This window comes from Melopsittacus undulatus, chromosome 1 (assembly GCF_012275295.1).
Source record: "Melopsittacus undulatus isolate bMelUnd1 chromosome 1, bMelUnd1.mat.Z, whole genome shotgun sequence".
Classification (NCBI taxonomy): Eukaryota; Metazoa; Chordata; class Aves; order Psittaciformes; family Psittaculidae; genus Melopsittacus; species Melopsittacus undulatus.
This window is the reverse complement of record NC_047527.1, coordinates 74,288,588-74,313,709: the sequence shown is the minus strand read 5'-3', so window position 1 is coordinate 74,313,709 and position 25,122 is coordinate 74,288,588. Positions and strand designations below refer to the sequence as shown.

Below are 25,122 nucleotides of genomic sequence, written 5' to 3'. Positions count from 1 at the left end.
TGAGATGAGTTTGGCTTCCTTTTTAGCAGTTGTGATTAATCATGTCATTATTCTCCCCTGAGCCTTCAGGTCATGTAGCTCAATTTATCTCTTCTGAACATTCCTTCAGTGTGAGTGTGGTGTGGGACAGGGGCTGCATGTGGCAGGGGTCTTTGATCAGTCACAGCCCTTTGTTCCCTTAGTTTGCATAATGTAATATGATATCGTGTTTCCTTATATATGGAAATTTACTTTTTTGTAATAATAATAACTTGTGCAACTAGCTTTTGTAAGTGAAAACCCACCACTGGTTATCTAATTGGCAGCATAGGAAGTAATATTTATGTTAGTATTCCCTCAGTTTCTTCTATCTTGATTGTCATGCAGCAAATAGCTGCTTGTAGTCTATTTCATTCCTTGTTCCAAAATGTGTGTAGTACTTGTCAAATTTCATCTATGTTCCTTCAGTTGCCACGTTTCTTTTTCCTTAAGTCCTCATAAAGCATTACTCTTTACATTCTTCACACGGCCCCACTCTTAGGAATCTGTGTTGAGCTTCCCTTCCTTAGGTATGTAGTGCCCTCCAATTTAATGATCTGATTAATCTGAAATGACATTTTGCTGGTTAGGGTGGTAGTCTTATCACTATAGCCTGCAATTCATGTTTCAGTGTTATTCCATGGTCATGATTATCCACCTACCCCAACAGTAACACAGTGCAATTATTTGCCTGGCTGTGTAATTAAGATTTAAATTGGGTCTTTTGTAAACCATTACTAGGCTCTCAGTCTAGGAAATCTGTTAGTTTACCTTCTCATTGTTAAGCATTTTGCAACAAATTTTTCAGTGAAAAATTAAAGAAAAAAGCAGAATGGAAAAATTTTCTGACTTCATTCACTTCTATGTATTTTGTAGTCCTGAGTCTGAATGTAAATAGGTATCTTTAAGAATTATCCTCTAGGCTGCTTTGAAATGACACCAAGTACTAGGAATAAAATTAACTGTATCCCAGCTGAAACCAGGACAGTAGTGAATACATTCTTGAGATTAAGTGTAGTTTCATCCTGTGCCCTTTCTGCGTGCACAAACCATGTGTTACAAAGCCAGATAGAACACTAGGTAAGTATCTCTGTCTCTGAAAGTAGGGCTGGATGTGCCACTATGATGCATATTGGGATTTAAAAGCATAGAAAAAAGGTGTACTTAACAGCAACTTCTCCCCACTGCAGTCTATAAAGATTTGGAAGCAACCCACAGCTCATGCAGCACCAGCATCTCCTTTAGAGGTTTTTCATGCTGAGGCTGGATGATAGACTGTAGAAAATGGACAGTTGTCCGTTATAAATTTGATAGCCACTCAAACTGAGGTTTGACACAGTGCCTGTTTGCGGATACTGAATCAGCATGGCTGCTGGTGCTGGACTTTTACTTGCCAGTTTCACTGTCAGACACAGAAATATAAATTCATTGATAACATATGCCACAATGAAAAAGAGGTAGTTAATGACCCTAATACACTTACTGCTTTAGTAATAGGTGAATATTTCAAGGCTTAATGTAAGCCCACTAAGCACTTTTCATTTAATTTTAGAATATGAACTAAAGTTGATTCCATGAATGTGTGAGAAACCAGATACAAATGACAAAAGTACTTTTTTGCACGAGTGGTGTGTGGGAGATATGCGGTTGTGTTCCCTTATTTGGCTTGAGAAGTTGTTCAGTACTTAAAACCTTGCTAGATTTTTCTGTGTATGGGAGAGAGCATTGCCACTGTCAGCTAGTTTTGGTGTGCTTTGGTTTGTGAAGAGCATACCTAGCTACATTGCCTTTATGTTTTGGGAATAAAAGCATTGAAAGAAATCTGTCTGAGTGTCATCTGTTTAATCTGAACAGAAATTAATGTGTTCCCTCCCCTTTTCATCTATGATGAGATTCCTGAGAAGCGTACTCTTCCAGATTTCCCCACCACATGCAGTTTAGGTTCTGATTTTCTTGTGGTGGTAACTGCATCTGCTCCCTCTCAGTTTATCTGTGGTCATGCAAGGAGCTACTTTATATTTTCTTACTGTAAAACTGAATGATATATAGTGTCCCTTCATTTTATTTTTTTTTTGCCTTTTATGTAATAAAGTAGGCTCTTAGTCTGTAGTTAACGATGCAAGATTTATAGGCATAGTTAATCTATTTATGAGGCCAACTGTTAAAGGGAAAATATATGCAAGTTTTTCTGCGGGTCTAAGTTTTGCACCTGAATGTTTGCCCTTTTAATTTTCTCGCTGCTAGTTGTTCTAATCACATATACTCCTCTTCATTCCAAACCTTCCCTGATGTGAAGAAGTCATATGATAACAGGTGTTAATATTTTCCTGGTTCATTTGGTAGACTGTTTTTAAAAAAATATATATTCTTATGTCATTAGCCTTGTGTTGTTAATAAACCTGGGCATTAATGCTTTACTGAACTGTTCACGTAGTTCATGCCTGGATTAATGAACTCAGTAGCTCCTTTGAATATAACAATGCCTGTGTATGCGTACAGAGAAGTAAAGTTGTTTCATAAAAGCATATTAGTTTGTATCTCTTTGGTATTTTAGATGTTTGTGAATATTTCTATTTTGTCAGACTTAAGTTTGAATGCTGTTTTTTTCAGTAACTTTTTTTATTCCTAATCTGATCTTTTTATTCCTAACCCTAACCCTAATCTGCATTAATAATAAGCATTACTTGAAAAGGGAGAAGTAGGCATAGAGGTTCTTCCTCTCATCAGTGATTGTGGTGAGGGATGAATGGGCTGGCTTAAGAAAAGTGTGAATCTTCAGGTTAACCCTGAAAAGGATTATATTACCTTTCACAAGGACACACAAGTTAGGTAAAATAATTCTTTTTGAAATTTGAGTATTCTTGACATATTGCTTCCAAGTTGAGTATGTTTATTCTTAGCATTTGTTTTCTTGAAAGAGTTGTCAAATTATGGAGTCAGCATGTCCTTGCAGTTGTGGCCTAATGCTGCCTGTTTTCCCTGGAGTTTAATTGGTTTAGATAATACAGTCCTGTGTAAATTTAAAAATGTTTCTATTGATTATTGATTATTAAGCTTATTCCATTTCATTCACTTCTAACTCTGCTCTCGTGAGACCTCACTTGGAGTATTGTGTGCAGTTCTGTTGTCCTCAACATAAAAAGGACATGGAACTGTTGGAACAAGTCCAGAAGAGGGCCACAAGTGTGACTGGAGGACTGGAGTACCTCCCGTATGAAGGCAGGCTGAGAAAGTTGTGGCTGTTCAGCCTGGAGAAGAGAAGGCTGCGTGGAGACCTCATAGCAGCCTTCCGGTATCTGAAGGGGGCCTGTAAGGATGCTGGAGAGGAACTATTCATTAGGGACTGTAGTGATAGGACAAGGGGTAACGGGTTAAAACTTAAACAGGAGAAGTTTGGATTGGACGTAAGGAATAAGTTCTTTACTGTAAGGGTTTTGAGGCACTGGAATAAGTTGTCCAGGGAAGCTGTAAATGCTCCACCCCTGGTGGTGTTCAAGTCCAGCTTGGACAGAGCCTTGGGTGAGATGGTATTAGTGTGAGGTGTCCCTGCCCATGGCAGGGGGGTTGGAACTAGATGATCTTAAGGTTCTTTCCAACCCTAACTATTCTATGATTCTATGATTCTAAAAGATCATCATCAGCTGTATTCTTGTTTTGTGGCGCATTAGTTATTTTATAGTAGGGAAAAACTTACTAGTTTTCTGCAAAGCTTCCTGAGACATTTCAGAAGTTAGCCATCTGCATTCCCTGCTGGATGAACGTTTCAACATGTAATGCCTTACTGCAGTGAAGAAAAAGCCTACACTGTTCCTTCAAAGAATATAGAAATTGATTTCTAACTTTATGCCTATTTTGATCTAGAAGTTGAATATATTTCTACTGTGGTACTTCATATGTAGCTTTAGTTTCTCCTTTATTATTTCTGGAGAAGGCAAATTGAAACCAGAAAGGCCAAAACCTATTTGGAACTGAACTGGGATGTAACAGGAGAGGATTGTTCAAGTGTTTCCCTGATGCAACTCAGGGAAATATGGGTCTGGATCAGTGCTGGAGACAATCTAATGGCGGACAACACAGAAAAGGCAGAAAATTCCTGTGGTTTGTTTGTTAGATTTTTGTTTGTTTGTTTGTTTTTGGTTTTGTGTGAGGTTTGTTTTTTTTTTTGTTTTGTTTTGTTTTGTTTTTTTCCCCCCACTGTTCCCAGACAAGGAGCAGTAACATGAAGAGTACAGGTTAAGGGCTGCTTAGTGAAACTGGATGTATTCAGCTTCTTGGACCTCTATTCCAAGATAGACAAGAGTGCATTTAGGTGATAGGATTGCAAGACAGCTGTCACCTAAGAAAAAACATGGTAATTGAGGAAAGTCCTGACAACTAGGAAGGGGCTAACCTTATACTAGTCTTTACAAAAGATAAGGAGAATGGTCCAGGCATCTCCTGGCTGTGTCAGGTCAGTGACAGTCTCCAGCAAGATCATAGAACACATCATGTTGACATTTGCTTCTAGACACATGAAGGGCAACAGGGAAATGGGAATAGTCAACACAGATATCTGAAGTACAGATAGTGCTTATCTGATTTCATTCTAGGATGAAATGTCTGACAGTGTGAATAAGTGGAGTACACTTAATTTGGTATAAATGTAGCTTAATTGACTCTTTGTACCTTCTCGCACACTGTTAGCAGTAGGCTGAGGAAGCATGGGCTGAAAATTGGCTGGACTATAGTCCTGAAAGAACTGCTCAATGGCTTGCGCAGTTAGCAGACAGTAAGAAGTGGAATATCTCAAAGGTTGATTCTGGTACTTGTGCTATTCAATTCTTCAGTGACTTGGATGATAGAATTGAAAAGAATGCACCTTCAGCAGTTTTGTTAATGATAATTAGGGTGATGCTTGGAAGACCAAAGTAGAACTTCTGTCTTAAAGCATCTTGAGACCTTGAACAAACTGAGGACTGAATGTATTTAAAACTTGTAAATTTAAAAAAGAGAAGACTGAAATTCTGCATCTGAGGAAGAGTAATACCATGCATTAGTCCAGGCTGAGAAGCACCTGGCTGAGTCACAGTCCTGCTGAAAAGGACCTGTGATCATTAAGAATGTTAATCTGAGCATGAGCCAATGATGTCCTTTCTGCAAACAAAACTGTGTATGGGTGTGTGTTAGAAGGAAGGAGAAACATGACTAGTAGACTGAAGGAAATTGTTACCACTTCTACTTGGAACAGTGAACACTACTTCTTGTACAACAAATGTGTGTCATTTTGGTAACCCCTAACACACAGGGGATATTGAAAAACTGGAAGTAGTCCAGTGGGGCAATACTTAGCTAGTCAGAGGCGTAGACCAATTGATGTGATGGGAGAGGTTGGGGAGCCAGGATTTTTAGGGAGCTGCATCTGATGAAGAAGAGGGTAAGGGGGCAATCTTAACTTTGCCACAATAACTTCAAAGGGAGAGGCACAGATGGTGGCTCCAAACTTTTCTCAGTAGAGGCATACACTTCAGCAAGGGGCAGTAGCCACTGATTGCAAGTTGGGGAGTTCCAGCTGGACACAGGAAATCTTTTTTGTGAAGAGGATAATTTAGTAATGGAAGAGGCAACCAGAAAGGCTGTCAGCCTGATCTTTTCCAGTCAACTGCACTGGAACTCTTAATCTGGTGTTGGAAGTTATCACATTTTTACTGAGAGGTGAGACTGCTAGACTTGCAGCCAAAAATTTCTGTGGTTCTTTGATGATTTTATAATAAGTCAGTGGTAATACACAACTTTGCTCAAATTATAATTTATGCCTTTGTGTGTAGACCATGGAAAATATATTCTGAGGGAGGATATTGTGGCTTAAAATTTCCCCCAATTTGATTACTTGACTTCTAATGCTTTAAAAAAGAAGCTTAGAAACTGAGGATAGCTGATTATTGAGGAATAATCTCATTACTTTTCAGTGCTTGCATTAAGTGGAAAAAACTGAAATAGTAGATCAGCAAACAGGATTGGTGGATGAAGGGGAAAACTAGCTAATGCAGAATGCTATCCTGAAGGATTTTGGTAACATTTGCTTTCATTCTCCTGTCTTCCTCCTTCCCCTTTTCTTCCCCCCTCTCCTGCTCAAGTTATGCTCTATCTTCACATGAAGTTTTCATTTTCTAAACAGGTTTTGGAGACCAAGCTATTACTTCTCAAACTCTACTAGACCATAACATTTAAAAGAGAGCAACATGTGGAAATAATGTTTTCTTGATGTTAATAATATATAAGTGTAAAGGTAGCCTCACATTCAGATTTTATATCCTTTCTGTCAGACTTTATATGACTGATTATTCTCTTCACAATCCTTTAGCTTCCCTTTTCTTTTGAATTGGGAATAGTAACTTTTGCCTACATTTCGGACAGATTGCACATGCATGTACATGAAGAGAGGTCCCTTAAGGAAGATAGGGTGCTTTCCCCCCCCCCCCTCCGCCATTTACTTGGATCAGATTGAATACCTGGAAAAGAGTAAAACAGGTACAAAACTTATGTTAGACACTTTTAATATGGTGAAGATTCTGCTCTCATGAGGGCTGAACCTTCTCTTCTGACAATACAGAGCTAATTCACAAACACTCTGCATCTCCCTATGTGATTTGGACCTCAGGTCACATAAAATAAGACCAGGAAAGTCATTTATGCTTTTAGCAGGAAAATTAATTACCTTGTAGTCTGTGTATAGCATATAAATAAATAGACTGGAAATCAGGGCAAGCTATTCCCAGTAAAGGAAATCAAGTGACTATTCATGCTGCTGCAATAAGCTGTCTGGTTTTGACTGCTTAATCTCAGTGGCACAGAGAATAGTCAATGCTTTTTGAATGCATGATCAGGTCTGCAGGAGACTCTTCTTTAGGTTAATCCTTCAATTCAGCAAGGTATTTCCTGGTGTTTGTTGAGCTCTCTCTAGAGCTAAGGGAGAAATACAATGTAATTGTTGCAATAATGTATTTTAGGATATAGTAAGTTGATTATTATCTCTATAATACTGAAGTGGTTACCGGGAAAAGAAATGATTGTTCAAGTCAGAGACAGTTCTTGTTCTTTAGGGGTTATTCAGAGGAAATTCCAGTGCCAAAATGCCAGGTATGGATTTCATGCAACACAAGTCGGATTGTGGCCTTTTTCTGTCTGCGTTATCTGACTAATTATATAGTAGCCATATACCAATAACTCTTCCCTCCCTCCTATCTTCCAGGTTAAATCCCAAGAAAAGCTTTGTGCTTTAAAGAAAATCCATGCTTTAACAGCTTTTGGTGGGCATCTTATAGTTTACTGAAATGTTATTCAACAGTAGCTTTTGTGCTACTTTTAATGGATATTTTCTTTCAATTCTGTGCTGTACCCTGTTGACTCCAGTGTATTTAAACAGTGCCTGGAAGGGAGATATAATTCTAATGTTTTCTGTAAAACCTGCTGCAGCTTATATTGTCTGATGTGCCATGTACCACCATTTTCTGCAGCAGTCTGTTCACAGTTAGCTTACTTTCTCCAGTTCTTTCTGTTGCATCACTGTTAGTAAAAACTGAAGTGTTTTCTGTGTTTTCATATACTTGTAAACCTGTATTGTCTGAAGTGAGTTTTTGTCATTTTGGCAGTTTAAAGTAGCTTTCCTATAGTTTTCTTGGTTACCACATGGATCAATATGCCTTCTGCCTGATATACTGCCTAGATTTGAATTGTAGCTGTTATCTGATGCTGTGTTATTTTTTCAGTAGGTTGTGCTGTTCTGAACATACTTCAGAATAATTGAATGAAGACTTGAAGCTTGTTAAAGAAAGGATTTTGTATCAGGGTTAGGGTTTTAAAGCTTGTTAGTTATGATGTATTGGTTACTGCTGCACTTGTTAATTTTAGCCTTAATGAAGCCATACTTCCTCAGTGCAAGAATTGCTACCCAATTACCATGTCTGTGCCTTAATTTTGATTCTTAAGTGAGATTTTATTGTAGAAGGAACATGTATTATATAAATGGCTCATATTTCTCCATGAGCATCTTTTTAACCAACACAGCAAAATTCTTTCCTATTGCTGGGACCTCTGGATGTTGTCATGCATTTTTTGAGTCAGACTAGCTGAATCTTCAGAATCTTTGACACTTTCATAGTAAGTTAACACAATCTGTAGAAGTAGGTTGTTCTAAAAAAAGACTTCTTTATCTGCATATCCTTTGTAATGGAGCAGCATAGACACAACAGGTGTAGTGCTCCCTCACTGACTTGGCAGCCAGGCAGTGTTTGGGAAAGGGTAATACTGAGCTTGTGTCAATATGCCAAGACAGACCTGGCCTGGCTTCGTGTGATCAGATGATTTCACCATGGTTTTGGCCACTTGCAGTTTCAAAGTAAAGAAACGGAAGAGAGAAAGTGAATTGCTTCTAGATCGCAGCAGGTATTGAATGACTTACAGAAGCTTGGTGCTATACCTGTCTCTTCTTGACCTCTCATCCTTCCACAGTTCCTTAGGTGAAAGACTTCATCGTGTTAAATTTTTGTCTCCTGGTCTTCTGTTCCCTAAACCCTGCCTTTTCTCCTTGCCCCAGAGTTGCTACAGTGCCTTTGTTGGACCAAGCTGTATTCAGCCTTCTGAGCTGTGAAAGATACCAAAAGTTTCTAGCTACAGAGATGTTAGAAAAAGAAAAAAAAATAAATGACACAGAAGGAGGTCATAAAGCATGACTACTTGTCTGGTATGGCAAATACAAAATCTCCATATCTCTTGGGCAGGAAAGGGGCATCTGATCTCCGTTATACCCTTGCTATACTGTATCTGGGAAGTCCTTTCTCATGTACTTCCTTGCCACAGGGAGTGTGGAGAACAGGCAGAGAAATGTAACTGTTTGTTAAGCAGCTGTATTCATTTGAATGTTAGAAATTAAATTTTCAACCTGTTTCTGTGTAAATATAATCTGAGAGGGATCTAATCCTGTGTATCCTTGAGCATGACTAACTGTACTCACCTGAGTGTCATGTTACAGCTGATGAAGTTATATGAGAGATTTGAGTTGAATCTTGATTTTATTTCTGAATAGCTGTCTTTAAAGACTGGGATTAAAATGTTGTTAAGTACAGAAAATCCTTGTATGAACGTAGAAAGCTATTTTAACAGGTAAATATCCAAATATAAATTATGTAATATCCAAATACTACAACTTTTTACATGAGCACCTATTTCTTTTTTTCCCCCTACTGCTGGAACTCACTTTGCTGTATGAAAAGGAAGTAGACCAGTGTATTTTCATAATTTTAAATACTGCAAATATCTGTAAATGTTTAGCTGTATTTTTTTGTAAATATTTTACATATTGATGCTTAATGGAATATAACATGAGTTACATAGTATGTTGTTTGGCTTTCAGAGGATTTTTGTCTAGTTTTTCACATATTTTATACTTAAGATGGGTTTCTAAGTTAAGACACCTATATCTGTTAGGCTTGTTTTCTTTCTCCTACCACCACCCACTGGCTGGGAAAAAATACCTGATTAATAATCTTACAATGGAAATCTGGTATACATTTATTCTACTTCAGGAGGTTACTCTTAGAATATTTGTGTATCAATGTGCTGTTGATGACAAAGAAAGTAAAGAAAATGGTGTGATGTGTAGGCTCAGTTAATGTTTTGAGGATTACTCATCACTGATTAACAAGGTTATTTTCCTTATGATGTATTAAAATATAGTTAAACTCTGCACAACCTACTTCTCTATATTGCGAGGTTCCAAGCAGAATTCTTTTTCCCCAAAGCAAAGTAGAACTTTTATGTAAAAAACCCATCCAAAATAACTACTCTTTTCTCATCCCCAAAAAGCTCTTTTCTTCTCCCCTTCCCATCCTCCGCCCCCTCTTCCAGCCCCTTTCTTTCAAGGTAACATCTTATGCCTGACTAATCAGCATTTCTCAACAAGTAAATATTTCAGTGGAATATTTTAAAGTGAGTCTAATGATGAACACAGCTAGGATTTTAATGTTATCTAATAATTTTGCAGAAGCAATTCTAGACCACTTGCACAACCAAATTCCTATATGATAAGTGTAAATATAAACAGTGAAGTTTATAAATATGATCAACCTACTGATATAAAAGCAAGTTATGGTTATTTATTTAACATGAAGATGAAACTATTTTCAAGGATCTTACCCATTAAATGCGTTTCAAAATTTACTTAAAACTGCAAGGTTGTTTTATTCCCGATATCAACATAGGGTTGTGGAAGACTGAGCAAAATCCCTTTTGTTCTCATGCATCTGCTCTCTTGATTCTTTTCTGAGTTCTGAATGTTTGCATTCTGTCTTCACTTTCTCCATAGAATTTTATTAGTTATCACTGCAAGCTGAATAAAATCAAAGGAGTTGCACAGCTGCATTTATATGGCTCTGAACTGCATCATCCTCCTTGCAATAATGTGCAAATGGGAAAAAAATGGGCTTGATTGTAGATCTCAGAAACTTTGCCAGAACTGATATTGAAGTAATTCCCTCAAAATTGAACCATTTTGCAGTAGTAGTCTTCAAAACAAAACCTGAAAAGAGTCAAGAAAAGATAGTCTCTTTTTTTTCACAGATGCTAAGCGTTCCTTACCCTCTGAAGTCAATGAGTAGTGTAGGGTCCCACTGTCTTTTAATAATTACACAAGAATGCAGAAAGATTTGTTATTTAAGTTATCTTACTGTAAGCGAAGTGCATCTTAATGCACTTTAGATGATCTTGTGTAATTGTGGTAGAAACAGCTGTGGCTGAAAATGGATTTTGGCTATCACAGTAAACCCGTTTATTTTTGTGTACTTAGAAATATATAATTTAAGCTTTCAGAATGAGCCCTTTTGTACTCTGCAGTTAAATAATTCTACAGTATTACATTAGGTATGTAGTCTAGAGTGAAGGGACATCTCTCCGGTGGGGTTGTACCTGTTCAACTGCTGCAGGTAGTTTGTATTTAGTGCAGGCAACTGCTAACATTTTCTTTTAGAAAAAGAAGCCTATTCAAGATTGTTCTGTGTGTTTAATGAACAATTTTCATGGGGCTTCTACTGCATAGGTCCACAAAAACTATGCTGAAGATTTCATGTTGATTCACCCTGGGATTTTTAGCAGTGGTGCAGGTTGTCTTCAGCAGCACAAATCAAGGTAGTCTTGTAAACAGGTGACAGCAGCATGTCTTTTGAGAATGGAGTTACTTGTAAGAGCTCAAAAGACAGTGTATGCTTTCATGTGTGCAGCATGTCTTTACTGAGTTGCATACCAGTCTTGTAACTCGCAGTGGAGTCACAAAATCATTGTGTAGCTTAGACTTTGCAAATAGCTGATAGAGAAATGAAACATCAAGTATATTAAAGGGAGTCATGGGATTGGGTATCTTGCATTAAGTAGTCATGTTCAGTTTATATAACCAGGAAGGACGTTATAGTCTATGTAGACACAAAAGGACATCAGCTACTTCCAGTACAGAACCGTTCTAGCTTGAAGATAATGGAAGACTATTTAGCAGCAGAACACCTGAAGGGATGCACTGTTCATAACCGTACATTGTGTTTTGCCTTCATTCCAAAAAAGTTTTAAAGTTTCAGAAACAGTTTTTCTCTGTCAGAACCATACATTGTGAAGTCTTTAAAATATAAAATTGCCCTTTCAACTTTTCCCAGGTTATTAAACAATATTTATTCTTAAAGTATTTCAGCTGTATTTGTAAATTTAAGATTTTTTTTCTTTAGCTATGGTTTTTCTTGTATTGCAAAATTGCCACTCTTCAAACCACTCTTGTTGGGCTATGACAGCAAAACGCATCTGTAAGGACAGTAAAATAATACATTAATTATGCAGTAATGGTTCTTCTGCCTAATAGGCCTCTTTTCAAGTCTTCTGCTCATTAAAAGAAACATAATTGTTTTAATCTGATAAAACTAAGAATCAGGACAGCAGTTTTGTAGGCATACATAGTTTTTATATGAATCATGGTAACAGTACCAGGAACAGGCATTAGCAGGCAAAATTCAGTTTAGTCTCTGTGGCTTTTTTCTTTCAACACCATTTCTATAGATTTTGGATAAAACAGCTGTGATATGGGTTTTGAACATATATCTTGCATTTTTGTTTTAGAGTCCTCAGAATACAACTAAGGATCAGATCTGATGTAATAATTTATTAATTTATTTGTAAAGAAAAAAATCTGTAGCAATTTATGATTTGCTTTTTAATCTTTAATTCCCAAGGTAAAGAAATTAATGTTTTGTTTCTTTAGTATTTAGAAAAAACAAACAATAACTTGAGCAGGTGTTTATTCTTCCACTTTTTTGCTTCTGGTAATGGCAGTTTTCGAAGCTAAAGAGGAAGACTGGAGAAACAATATCTGCCATCCAAATATTTTCAGTATTCTGTTATGGGTTATTTTGGTTTTGTATGTATTTATACTACCTAACATCAGTTTCAGTGCAGCAAGCAAATCCAGTAATAAACAAAAGAGGCATTTTGACATAGCATCTAAATATTTTATATTTGCTCTTAGTAAAACATGAGTATTCAAATTATGTTTTCCTGATTTGATTGTAACTTTTTTTATGTTCTTGCCTCATGTGCCTGAGTGCCCTCCAAGTAAACCTGTCATCAGTTTTTAAAAATGCTGTCCTCCTACCTATAAAATTTTACTAGGGTGAGAGCTTTCAGTTGCTAAAATCAATCCTTGTTTATTTATTTTGTTAGAATAAGAAATTAATTCCATTGTTGGAAAAAGGTGGTTGTATTCACTTGCTTGAAGAGTAAGGTGAATTTATAACTACATAGGTATATAGATAAGAAATAAATAATAGTGTGCCTTTGTTTCAAAAAGGGGAAAAAATAGTGCTGTGTCCTTACTTCTTTTTGATTTGGAATTTTACTGTTTTTTAAGTCTTTGAGTAAGATACAGCTGATGCTTCAATTCCTGTTTGTCTCCTACAGTCCTCAACTCCTACTAAACTCAGCTGCTAGCTAACCCCATTATCTCTGGGTGTTGCTGATATACTCTTTGACAGTAAGTGGTTAACACTGAGAACAGCACGTATTTGACTGCCTCTTACAAGCTACCTGGGAAGAGGAAGCAAGAGAGTGCACACATGCTGCTACCTTAGTGTTACACTAAGAGTTGTGTTTCCTCTTTCTCCATATCATGTATAGCACCATCTCTTAATTTTCTGACCTGTAAGGAACAAATGTGATACTTCTGGAGAGGTCATTATGCAGCTGGCTTTTTGGAGCATAAGGAGCACTGAAATGTTTTGACTTGAACTTCTTTGTATTAGTAGATGTTAAAATACACCTTTGGAACCCTAAAGGGCCTGCAAGGTTTGTTTCGAAGTTCAAAAATACTAGTTTTGTGTATAGGGTGAAACTACTGTATTTTCAGTAATGATTCACATATAATAGATGCTTTAATCTTTAGTTGCAAGATATATTTTTATATCACTGTTACACTACGGCAAACAATGCTGTAGAAAGAATGTGAAAATTTGAACTCTGCAGTATTTCTTTAAACTTAATTGGAAAAGTGACTGTTTTCAGTTGCACTGATAGGTTATATAGTTGTGAGAAGCTTCTGCTTCTGACTCCTATAAGTCTGTGGCAAGCAAGATAGCCTCTTGCCTTGTGTCACTGTAGTGGTACCTACAGAAACAAGACTGTAAGATTTCCTTTTCCTGTATCCTGGTGGAGATAAAGCCAGCATCTGCTGAACAGAATTTTCAGTCCCAAGGATGTTACTTTTCCTAGGTAGGCAAGCAAAAATGCTTGTGTTTTATTTTAGATTGTTTTTATTTAACCTTTCAGACTTTGAACTTAGGAATCTGCATTTTCATGCTTCCACATAAACATAGGAATGTCTTTTTTGGTGAAAACTTAGATTTTCTTGGAACTGCCAGAGAATGAAGAAGGCAGAAATGTGACACAAAATGACTGAAGGCTTCCATTTTTACCTGTCTTTTTTAGCATGTGAAAAATTAGTTGCATCCCTTTAGGCACAATAACAGCAGGATTTCTTAATGTTCTTGAGAATTCTTCAGAAAGAATTTTAAGTTACAGGGAAAATAACTCTTCAAGGTTCATTACAGAATATTAAACTAAGCAGTAGCCTACAATATTGTCTGAGCTTAGCTAGTATTTTTCAATGTTAGAATTCCTAGAGTAACTGTCATATTTACGATGGTTTGTATACCAGATAAACAGGTACTATATATTCAGTCTGTTAATGTGTGTGTTAACTTTATTAAAATTATTTCTTTGAAATAAAGTTTTGACTGCTGTTGAGGTATAAGTAATCACTTTTGGGTTCCTTAAGAGCCACCATACAGATAGTTTATACAAATATAAATATAATAAGTTTGATTTCTTGAGATTAAACACAAAGGATAAAATTAGAATTTATTTCAGGTAACAGTGAAAGCAGTATCTGACAAAACATTATTAAGTCTTTGTCACTTGTGTTTTTCCATTTGTAAAATAATTTCACAATAATTAAGCTCAGAATGAGAAATGATCCCTAGTTTAGTTTCAAATAAGTCTATCCAAACCTTTTCTTAGTTAAAGAATGAGGTATTTCTATGGATACTGCATAGTTTTTCAATTTCAGTTATTTCCCTGGAAAAATAAGGCACAATTGCTATGAATATTGGTGGAAGTTTTCTCAGAATGCTAAGGGAAAGAAACATACAACAGCCACAGGAGCTGCTGGGATGTTAAGTTGTTTTCAGGTCTGTTACTTTCTAGTGCTTTTAATAAACATGATCTTCAGTGTAGTGCGTGAAAGAATACCTCTCCTTCACCTCCCCCATTATTCACCTAAATATCACCAGAACACTGATAGTGGCACCACTGCTTTGAAAAGGCACTCCTTATGCAACATATGCGTATGTCCAGGTGATTTCCCAGTCTTTTAAACTCTTGAGGTGCAGAGTCTGTGATGCAGAATGTTGCACTCACAAGCAGTGGGCAGTGGTGTGTACATGAAAGTTGGTTTTGGCTTTTTGGGAGCATAATAATCACAGAATGGTTTGGGTTGGAAGGGACCTCAAGATCACCTACTTCAAACCCCTGCCATGGCAGGGACACCAATGAGGCATTATTGCTTCCACTCCATTTATTATAGGGTCTGTTAATTTTAGTAGTATTCCATTGGGTATGTGTGTGTGTGTGTTGGGATTTTTTGATTTTAAACTTAATATTGATCTACCAAATACATGTTTGGGCATGTAATATCCGAGGGTGGTGGGACATCTTGAAACTAGCCCTATTAAACATCTAGCAATCACTAGACATTGATAATTCATATTTGAATGTCTTGGGGAATCCAGTCTTCTTTAGTAGTAGTAGTAGCAGCATTATGCAGCAGCAGGGAGGATTGGCCTCAAACTGTTGAGTGATTTATAGAAATTTATTAAAATATTCAGGTACTTATTTGAAATATAAAGGCATTTTCAAATGTTGTTTCTGCTCAATCATTTCATTCTCTTTATTGCTTTAAAAAGTTCAAAAGGTACTTCTGGTCTTTGCATTTCACAACCTGTGAGTCTTTGTGATTTTAAGTCTGTGTTTTTATAATGCCCAAAATTCTCTACAAAAGAGCTCTTTTTTCATTTGGTCTGTTCCACTTTGTTTCGAGTTACAATTGCAAGAGAAGCCTTTAAAGCCCCTGTTAGAAATAAATTAAACCGTCACTCAATAGCAAACATTCATTGCCCCTACTAGAAAATTTGATTTAGAGTGTAATTTGCAATTAAACTAATATTTAACTTGCTGTCAAAGCTAAATTTAAATAACAGTCTTATTAGAAATGCTGACAGACCAGCACAGGTACAGTTTTTAATTTACTTTCCTGGAAGCTGCTGTGCTTGTGCAGAAATCTCACTATTTGAATACAGTGGCATAAAGCAAGGAATTCTACCTGGATAGAAAATAAAAATAACATGACATCTCTTGAGAATAGGCTAGAAATAATAAAGCAAGGCATTATGGGCTACCAGTAGTTTTTGCCAGTGTCATTTTGCCAGTGGTTTATGGGGGAATGAGTAAAACTCATACCAAGGCATAAAGACATCCTTTGCTTAAGGAAGTCATTACAAAAATAATTGAACACAAAATTTCTGATAGAGGAGAAACAAATTTGTGAGAACGGGGATTGAAAATGTGACCTTTCTTGTTGCAAAAGTTGTTGTAGTAAGTTTTCATAGTGTGGGGTTGTTTTCGTTGTTTCGTTTGGTTTTGACTTTTTATTTCACATCCAATAGTCCTGAAATCCTGAGGCTTACTGTTAGCTTCTTCTGAGAGTCAGGACAATACATTAAGTTGTATAGGATTCTATCTTAAGTTCATTTAAGCACCAAAACCATTTATGGTAAAATGCTGGGTGTGAATGAAAATGAATGTGAATGAAAATGAATGACTTAAACTGTGCATTTGCCATGTACTGTTCCTGATGACAGGATAAGGAGTGAAGTGAAAACTACTTCCAGCTGAATTTTATAATCATGTCATAGTTAGAACTGATTACAGAGAGTAGTTTTCTTGTAATACAGAAAACATTATAAAACCAAGTTGCTATTTTGATTTGATGAATGATTGAATTTGGAGTTTTGGTTTCCCCATCCCACATCCAGCTCTGCAGGTAGCTGAGGCTCAGAGGATGTGAAATGCTCAGTATCACCTCATTCTTAATTAATGTGTTGATCCTGTGTGTGCTAACTCCTGTAAACACTGAAAGATCACAACAGATGTTTAATGCCGTTTTCCACTTAATTCATTGCTGTCTGAAAATCCATGTCAGATTCTATTTCAAATAAAAAGTACTTTGTGTAAGCTGGATCTTCACTGTGTACTACAGGGGCAGGCTTCACATTTTTTCAGATGCTCTTATGCATGAGAATCTTTTTTGAATGACTGCATTGATTCAAGAAATGCCCACCTGCAGATATGAAAGTGTCGTGGTTTAAGCCCAGTCAGCAACCCAGCCACACAGCCACTTGCTCACTCTCTCTCCTTTCTCCCCCCTGGCTCCTGAAGGGAAGGGGGGGAGAATCAAAAGAATGTAACTCCCACGGGTTGAGATAAGAACAGTCCAGTAACTAAGGTATAACACAAATTACTACTGCTCCTACCACCGATAATAATAATAAGAGAAATAACAAGGGAAGAGAATACAACTGCTCACCATGCGCCGACTGATATCCAGCCTACCGGAGCAGTCATCTAACCCTTCGTGGTTACTGCCCCCAGTTTATCTAGTGGGCATTATGTGCTGCAGTATGGAATACCTCTTTGGCTAGCTTGGGTCAGGTGTTCTGTCTCTGCTTCCTCCCAGCTTCCCCTCCTCCCTGACAGAACATGAGACTCAGAAAGGCGTTGGTCAGAATAAACATTACTGAGCAGCAACTAAAAGCATTGGTGTTATCAGTGCTGTTCCCAGGTTGAAAGTCAAAAACACAGCACTGCACCAGCTACTAAGAAGAAGAAAAATGACTGCTACTGCTGAACCCAGGACAGAAAGCCAAATCAGTGACTTCAAACACCTGTAGTTGTTCTCTGTTACTGTACCTCATGATAAAAACCTAGGTACAGACTCTGTTTTTCATGCTATAACCCCTCTTTAGGCAACACATTTTGGAGCATGCAGTTCTCCATAATACAGTCATAAAACAGTCAGCTTCCTGTTACACGAGATGCAATTGGGCTATCCTGTGTCGGGTACCCTTGGAAATGCAGCTGTCCCCTGAAACACCTGTAGGAGTAGACACCAGGGAACTTAAGCAGGCACATACATCCACCCACTGACTGCACAGAAGGAGGATAGCCCATGTATGGCATGGTCTGTGTTGAACAAGACAGCATTAATGGGTTGTCTAGTTCTGAGGTGACTCCTACATAGCTTCTGTGGTTAAGGGAACCAGAAAAGTTTATTTGCTCACACATGGCTTTCCAACTTAATTGGTCCCCTGCACATGCAACAAGACTGTTCTGAGATTTCCATGGACGTAGACTTTGGCTTCATGATTCAAATACCTAACTTGTTAATTAAGGCTCAGCTTGGGTGTAAACCATCTTGTTGGCTCTGCTTCAGTGTTGATACTGGAGCAGAGCTAGGCTTTGTAGAGGGGCCCTCGAGAAAGTTGACACCTTGTTCCTGGTTTTCAGCTACCTCTGTTAAGAGCTACATATCTTAGTGCTGTGTGCTGATGGACAGTTAAATCTGTGAGAATAGTTAATAGGATGCTTACACTCTCTGGAGTTTTAACAATTAAGCATGTTCATATCTGGTAAAAGAATACAGCTGCAAATCTCACCTGTGTGTCTAGTTGTTCATGGTGTGTTGCTGGGAAGCAGAGGAGGATTTGCATGTCCATAGCTTACAGATAAAAAGCTCAGAAGGTGCTTAAAAAGGTTATTGAAAGACTGTGAAACACTGTTAATAAGGAAATGTCATGTTGAAATGCAGTTTTCATTACATAGCTGATAGATTTTTAAATGCCTGCAACTTCTTCAAGTGCTTTTGAGAGGGCTGAAATTATTGCAGGCTCTGTTTCAACTTGAGGTCATTGATTTTTAAGCCTTTCTAAAGAGGGGGAAAAGTAAAAATAAAATAAAATAGAATAGAATAAAATAAAATAAAATAAATAAATGGGGGAGTGAGACACCACCAAACACCTATTTCAAATTGTGGAAAAGTGGTACATTTTTGGTTTTATGTACTAAAATTATAAAGCTTTTGTTTAGACCTTCCTTGTTTCTTGACTGTTGAGACCTTTGAACAGTAATCATCACATAAAGAAAACTGGTGCAATAACTCATGGCTTTTCCTTGTAAAACACCATGTTTTACGAGACATTAACTCTATAATTATTACACTGATTTGTATGTATAGGAAAGATTGCTGAAATAGTTTATGTGAAAAGCAAGCAATCCTGAAGTACCAGTACAAAATTGAACTATGAGTTACGGTTCCATAAAGTTTGACCTGTTTCATTCACAAGTACTTTGTTGTAGAAGAAATTGCACTCAAGTAGTTAGACTTGTAATGGATACAGTTTCATTTGCTGTATTAATTTACATTAATTTACTCATTGATACTAAATTTTTTAAATATGTGTGGTAGAAAGGCAAAAGTTATGATTATCAGTAAAATCATATTCATTGAATATTTACAAAGCTGTTTCTTCTAGAGTGTTGAAAACTTGCCACATAAAGATGTCCCATTGTAACTGTATAGTATCCTACGTAATAGGTTTTCTTGAATGAAATAACATCATCTCAGCACTTAGGTATTTCAAGGATTTAAAACACAACCCATATACTCTCACATTTTGGGTTAAATCTAGAAGGGCTCTTTCCCTTATTCAGGTTTACTTAATTTTGAACAGTATCTCATTACTTTGGGGGGGGGGGGGTGGTTAGGTGAATGATATGTGAATAGTACTTCTATTTTAGCTAAAATCAGAATAAAGAAAAAACACAACAACCAAATGTATGCAGAAGTTTTCTTGTAAATTATTTTTTTTACAATTAAGACACAGATGGCCTTTTCCTTAGAGAGCAGTAGCAGTGAGGTGAAAGTTAAATGAGGTCTTTAAGTGTAATGCTAGATAAGTAGAAATACTGTGGTGGATGGCATCATGAGTACTGTGAGAGGGATTGTGTAGGCTGAAACCAGTGTAAGCGTAAGCAGATTATTTTCTTTATATAGAGTAAAATGGGCTTTTCAGTCATTAGTCTAGTGCAGCTTTCTAGTAAAAATGTGTAGGTTTAGAAGCAGTCTGTGGAGAAGGGGAACAGTGCTTGCAGGTAACTTGAGTTCCAAATTTCAGAGTATATAAGTAATAGAATTTGGTTTGCAAAAGCAATAGATAGCATTATCCAAATTTAAGTATGCTTTAACCACATATCTTGTCATTAACAAAACATGTAATGCAAATACTTCTCTCAGGAGGCCATAAGGACACAGGGCAGGTATGAGGATGGCAGCCGGGGCTTGTGGCAGTGCTCTACATGATTATGGAGGGCTTCTCCCCACGTCTCTGCATTGCTGTGGGGTGGCTGAAGCTGGAATTTTTCAGCCTAACTACTTAATGAGACTGATGAATGAACTCACGGTTTTGATTTCAGCTCTAACAGTTTAGGCATCTGTGGGGAAAAGTAATTTTAAGCATATCACTCTTAAATTTAAGCTGATTAACTACTGTGCTCTATGCCCTAATCTCTCATCCCTTTCAACATATAGGCCATCACTTTTAACTTCTCCCTAACCAACAACATTTTAAAGTCATTTTAGAAGCTGATAATACTCAAAGCATTGTCCTTTTTCTCTTTTGTGCGTCTCTTTTGCTCTGTGTGTGTATCACAACAGGATATTATGTGGACAGCAAAAGCTAGTTTGTAAATTAACTCAGTTGACATATTAAATCATGCTTTCCTATTTACTGTGTCTTCAGCTGTTTACTCACAGCTGAAATTTAGGGTTTATTAATCTCTTTGATAGTTTCTTCCACTTTCGTAAGGCCATAGAAGATTATGATTGTCATACGGCAACAAAGAGAGAGATACTGAAGTCTTAGTCACATAAGAAAACAGGGACTAGAGCTTAAGCCTAAATCTGAATACAGATCTGAATATCCTCCTGCTGGTTTGTAGGCCATATTTCTTTGTCAAATGCTCATCTTTATAGTATCTGTGTCATGTTAGTGTCTAAAACATGTGTCTAATAATTAGATAAATCTCTCTTCTTCCCGTCCTCTTTCCCCCTTCTCTCCTCCACTCCCTTCACCTCCCCTCTTTACCACTCTCCTTTCCCTGGATCACTGATGCAAGCCTTTTGAATGTTAGTAACTGTGAAAATTTCAAAAGACTTACAAATTCCTCTTAAATTTAAACTTGATTCTACTAAAGAGAGATGCACAGCAGGTTCTCAGATGAATGATAATGCTTTATCTAGAGATCTAAAAAGTGCAAAAGCTTCTTCAGCTCTGTGATTGTACATCTACTTTCCCGGTGCTGGGGACACATTGGTGAGGTCATGCAGTTCTCCATGTTTTATCCTAGTTGCAACCCAAAGTGGTCCTCCATAGTCCTCTCATGCCCTGCTCACAGAGGAGCACAGGTGGATCTCATGGCTGCTCACATCTGCAGTGCAACAGGGCTGCGTTCCTTCAAATGCGGAGGGAGAGCTTGCTTTTCCACTGCACTGACATGGAACCTATTCCCTTAGAAGGCTAGGGTATCTTATCCAAGTCCTCTGAACCAGAAATTAAAAGGGCTGAAACATGCTGATAGGTCCAAGACATTCCTTTCCCCCACCCGGTGATTGAACACAAACCCAAAAATTGTACTCACCCTTTGTCTTTCATGTTAGTTGCAATCCACTTTCTAGCTATCCATTTGGATCTGGACATAAGACAGCTCTAGGCATGTTTGGGTGAAACCCATCATGTCCCATGAGTGGGTCAAGATTTCTCTCATGTAATGATTGACTCAGTCCTCCTTCACTGCGAATATTTAATTTCCAAAACTTCCCTCTGGAAACAGAGGCCCGGAAGACCTTTTAGATTCACTTTCACGCTGAGGCAGAGGAGGCACCAGGTACCTCAACATATATCTGTATCTGTTGTCATTAAATCACCAACCCTATTCAACCACAGTCACATGTTTTCCTTGTTCCCCTTTTGCCTAGTGGTCTCTTTGTTCTGTTCAATGTCTGTTTCAGATCTTACCTCTGGTTCAGCTTTGGGCTTTCCTAATAACCATCCCTGCGTGCCCAGGCAGTACTTTCAAAAACCTCCTTTGTAGCTTGTCTCTGCTTCCATCTCCTGACAGAGGAGGGAGTTTTATTCCACCAGCATTTAGCTTTAGTTATGTGAATGCTGACTGCATGTGTGTGAAAACTGGGAAACTGCATATAAATTAGAAGCATTTGCAGTTTGCACTTTCACATGGGCAGAAGAGAGTTTTAGATGGGTTTTCTCTCATCAGTTTCTATGTAACAGTTACTGTGTGAAAAACCAGTATCAAGTGCTTCTATATGAAAGATGGAATATGCGCAGTATGAAATGTTTGCTTTCTGTTATCATTTACCCTCAGCTTCACTGGAGTGACTGTAATATAGCCCAGTTTGTTTATAGGTGCAGTACAACAAAGCTGTATTTAACTAGTGCTTTTAGCATTTCAGTCAAGACAACTTTTTTTGCAGCTGCTTCACAAGTCTTTTGTATATTGCATGATCACTGAATCTTAAATACAGACTGTATTAAAAAGAAGAAACACTGAAAAATATCAGTTTTCATTTTTACTTGTTTTGTATAGTAACTTCTCATATGTAGTGTGTCTCTAACTAACATTATAGTAACACATTTATCTTAAAGATTTACCAGTTATTCCATTCCAAATATTTATTATAATAATCTGATTGATATTCTGTTGCTATCTTGTGGTACTCAGTATGATTATAATCCACATGATGATCAAATGTTTTCTTTTCATAGTGTCTTGTTACTGCCCACTCACAACAGAGCCAGTATATTTGTGTTATAAAATGTGGTTGACAATAAGTGATACTGAATATCCCAGAATTTATAGTTCTGAGGAGTTATATAGTAGTGTAGTAATTTAGAAGAGTTATTCAGTTAATCAATTCAAGCCTGTTACATATGGCAAGACTTGTGCCTTATTTAGCTACGTGAATTTTCAGCTATTTCTGTCTTTTCTAAAATTAGGTCAGCCATATTGTGATATAAAAATGTACACTCAGGGCACCCATGTAACCTTAACAGCCCTATCACCAACACCCACACAACCTTGACTGCTTTATCACAGCTGCTTTCCAAAGGCACATTGCCATTTCACTGAAATCTTCAAGGCAGAATGTCTTTGAACGCAGGAATAATTCTATTTTTGTATATCAAAGCTTATGTCAGAGTTCGAAGTTGGCTGTTACATAACCGAAAACATTTTGGTATGCCACCATCATCCATAGATATTAAAAGTTGTTCTGCTTTATGCTTTTAAAGACATTTTGAAACCTGACTGTGGTTTTTAGTCTACAGGTAGCAGGTATTTGAGAACGTTTCTGGTAATTGGATATCAAAGCACCAGCTTTGTGTGCTAAACCAAGCTTAGCTTACAGATAGTTAAAACTTAGTTTAAAAAATTAAGGGCACATTAAGGGCCAAAATCACCCTCTACCTTAGTTGGAAGCTCTAATGCTATGTTCTGTCCAGACAGTAGTGTGATGAGGTGATGCCTTCCAGCACTGTTTGGAACAGATGACCAGAATACTGCAGCAGTAGAAGAGACATTGTAAAAGAAAGGGCAAAAAACTCATGTAGGTGAGCCTCTTGAATATCAACAGATGTTAATTTAAGTAAAAGGGAGACCTGAAGAGCAGTAGCATGGTACGGAATAGTTCCAAAATCCTGAGTGTCACTGCTGGTACCCCTGAGCAGCTACACTGCTGAGCAGCCAAGTGGATATCACAGTCTATTTGTATAAATAAAAACTGTTAATCTCGTTCATAGACCAGTGTGCGTAAGCAGCTACAAACACGAAGTAGTTATTTTATGTGGAGATAACCTTGGGGAGTAGGCTTAAAAGCAAGGAAGCATGTAGGTACATCATTGGTATCGATATTCCTTTAGGATTTACTTAATATTAATATTAGAGTTGCAGCACATATGCCAATATTCTTGAATTGCAAGTATCAGCTATATGTCTGCCATAGAATACCTTAAATTCAGTTGACAGAAGTTGATTCATCTGAACTTTCTCATATTGTGGGGAAGCGAGACCTCTTCAGTTCTGTGCTGTCAAGCTCTTTGCCATTAAAAAGGCTGGGGAAACTATTCCCATTTTTAAAGTAAAAAAGATTCCAGATTTATTTTATTTATGGCTGTTGGTAATTCTTAGATTGTGAGAATGCAGAGTGTAGGTCTGGCCTCACAATTTTCCCTTTTAAATTCCGCACATATGAAGTATAATGTTGGCTTGTAAATTTGGCATTTTGCTTTTAACACACCCACATTCATGTTTTAGATTTGGTTTTACATATTTTCTGCTGAAACTTGCTGTTTAGTCTACATATAAGGAGGTTTGGATGAGGGGTTATTTGCTTTTAGTTTGTAAGTTCTCTTCATATGCTTTGCTAATGAGGAAACACAACTGTTACCCATAATAGTTAGAAATAGCTTGGATATTCAAAATAATGTAACTACATGAATAAAAGCAAAATGAAATATTCATGCAACTGAGAACATACTGTGTTGCAAAAACTGAAAGAAAACATGGAATTTTCAAACTTGGTTTCTAAAGTTCTGAGCCTCTGTGTAAGCAGTGAAATATTTGCATCAAGAAATGGGTATAGGGTTTGGTTAGTGAACCGTCTGGTAGTATTGATGGCAGTGGGTACTGCGAGTGCTCCATGTTTTAAAATCAATTTATATACTTGGTGAATGAGTAAGGATCTACAAGCCTATATTAGGGCATCAAGCTCTGAAAACTATGGGTGAAGATAACATTGATTCTGTTCGTATGTTGTGCTTGTTGTGTAGCTACAGGCATGTTCTGCTGAAACATACTCTTCAAATCTCATGCTGACCTCTGCTCCTTTCAGATTCCCCAGCCAAAGGAATACCTCATGTTGGATATTTCCTAGCTCTTCTAGTTTCTGATTCCGTGCCCTGTTGTTGAGTCTTCTGATAAAGGAAATCAGCTGTTACTGTTACTTACAATTATACTTTATATATTGATTTTCTAGTTTGTACACTGAAAGGTGGTAAAAACTAACAATATGATGTGACTGATTAAAAAAATAAATCCAACACCCATGCAATTCATTATTTTGACAGTAATTACATAGAGATTCCATTTACCAAAGTATCTCCATGGCAATACATAGCAAATTAGACCAGGATTAAACTACATAAAACGAGCAGACATTTTTAAAGTGTTCATAGAGGAGTTAAAATTCATTAAAAACATAAAATGTAAAATTTTGTATAGACATGTTTGAAATGTCATGTCTCAATCCAGACATTTAAATTTGGTGAGTAACACTATCTTTACTCCTCTGTAAAAGTT

The 25,122-nt window shown here is 37.1% G+C and overlaps 1 protein-coding gene across 2 annotated transcripts in view; it reads left to right on the top strand.

The window, feature by feature from the left end:
• Positions 1-25,122, top strand: part of CTNND2 (catenin delta 2) — a 646,172-nt gene that overhangs the window by 131,036 nt on the left and 490,014 nt on the right. The gene's annotated exons all lie outside the window — the stretch shown is intronic.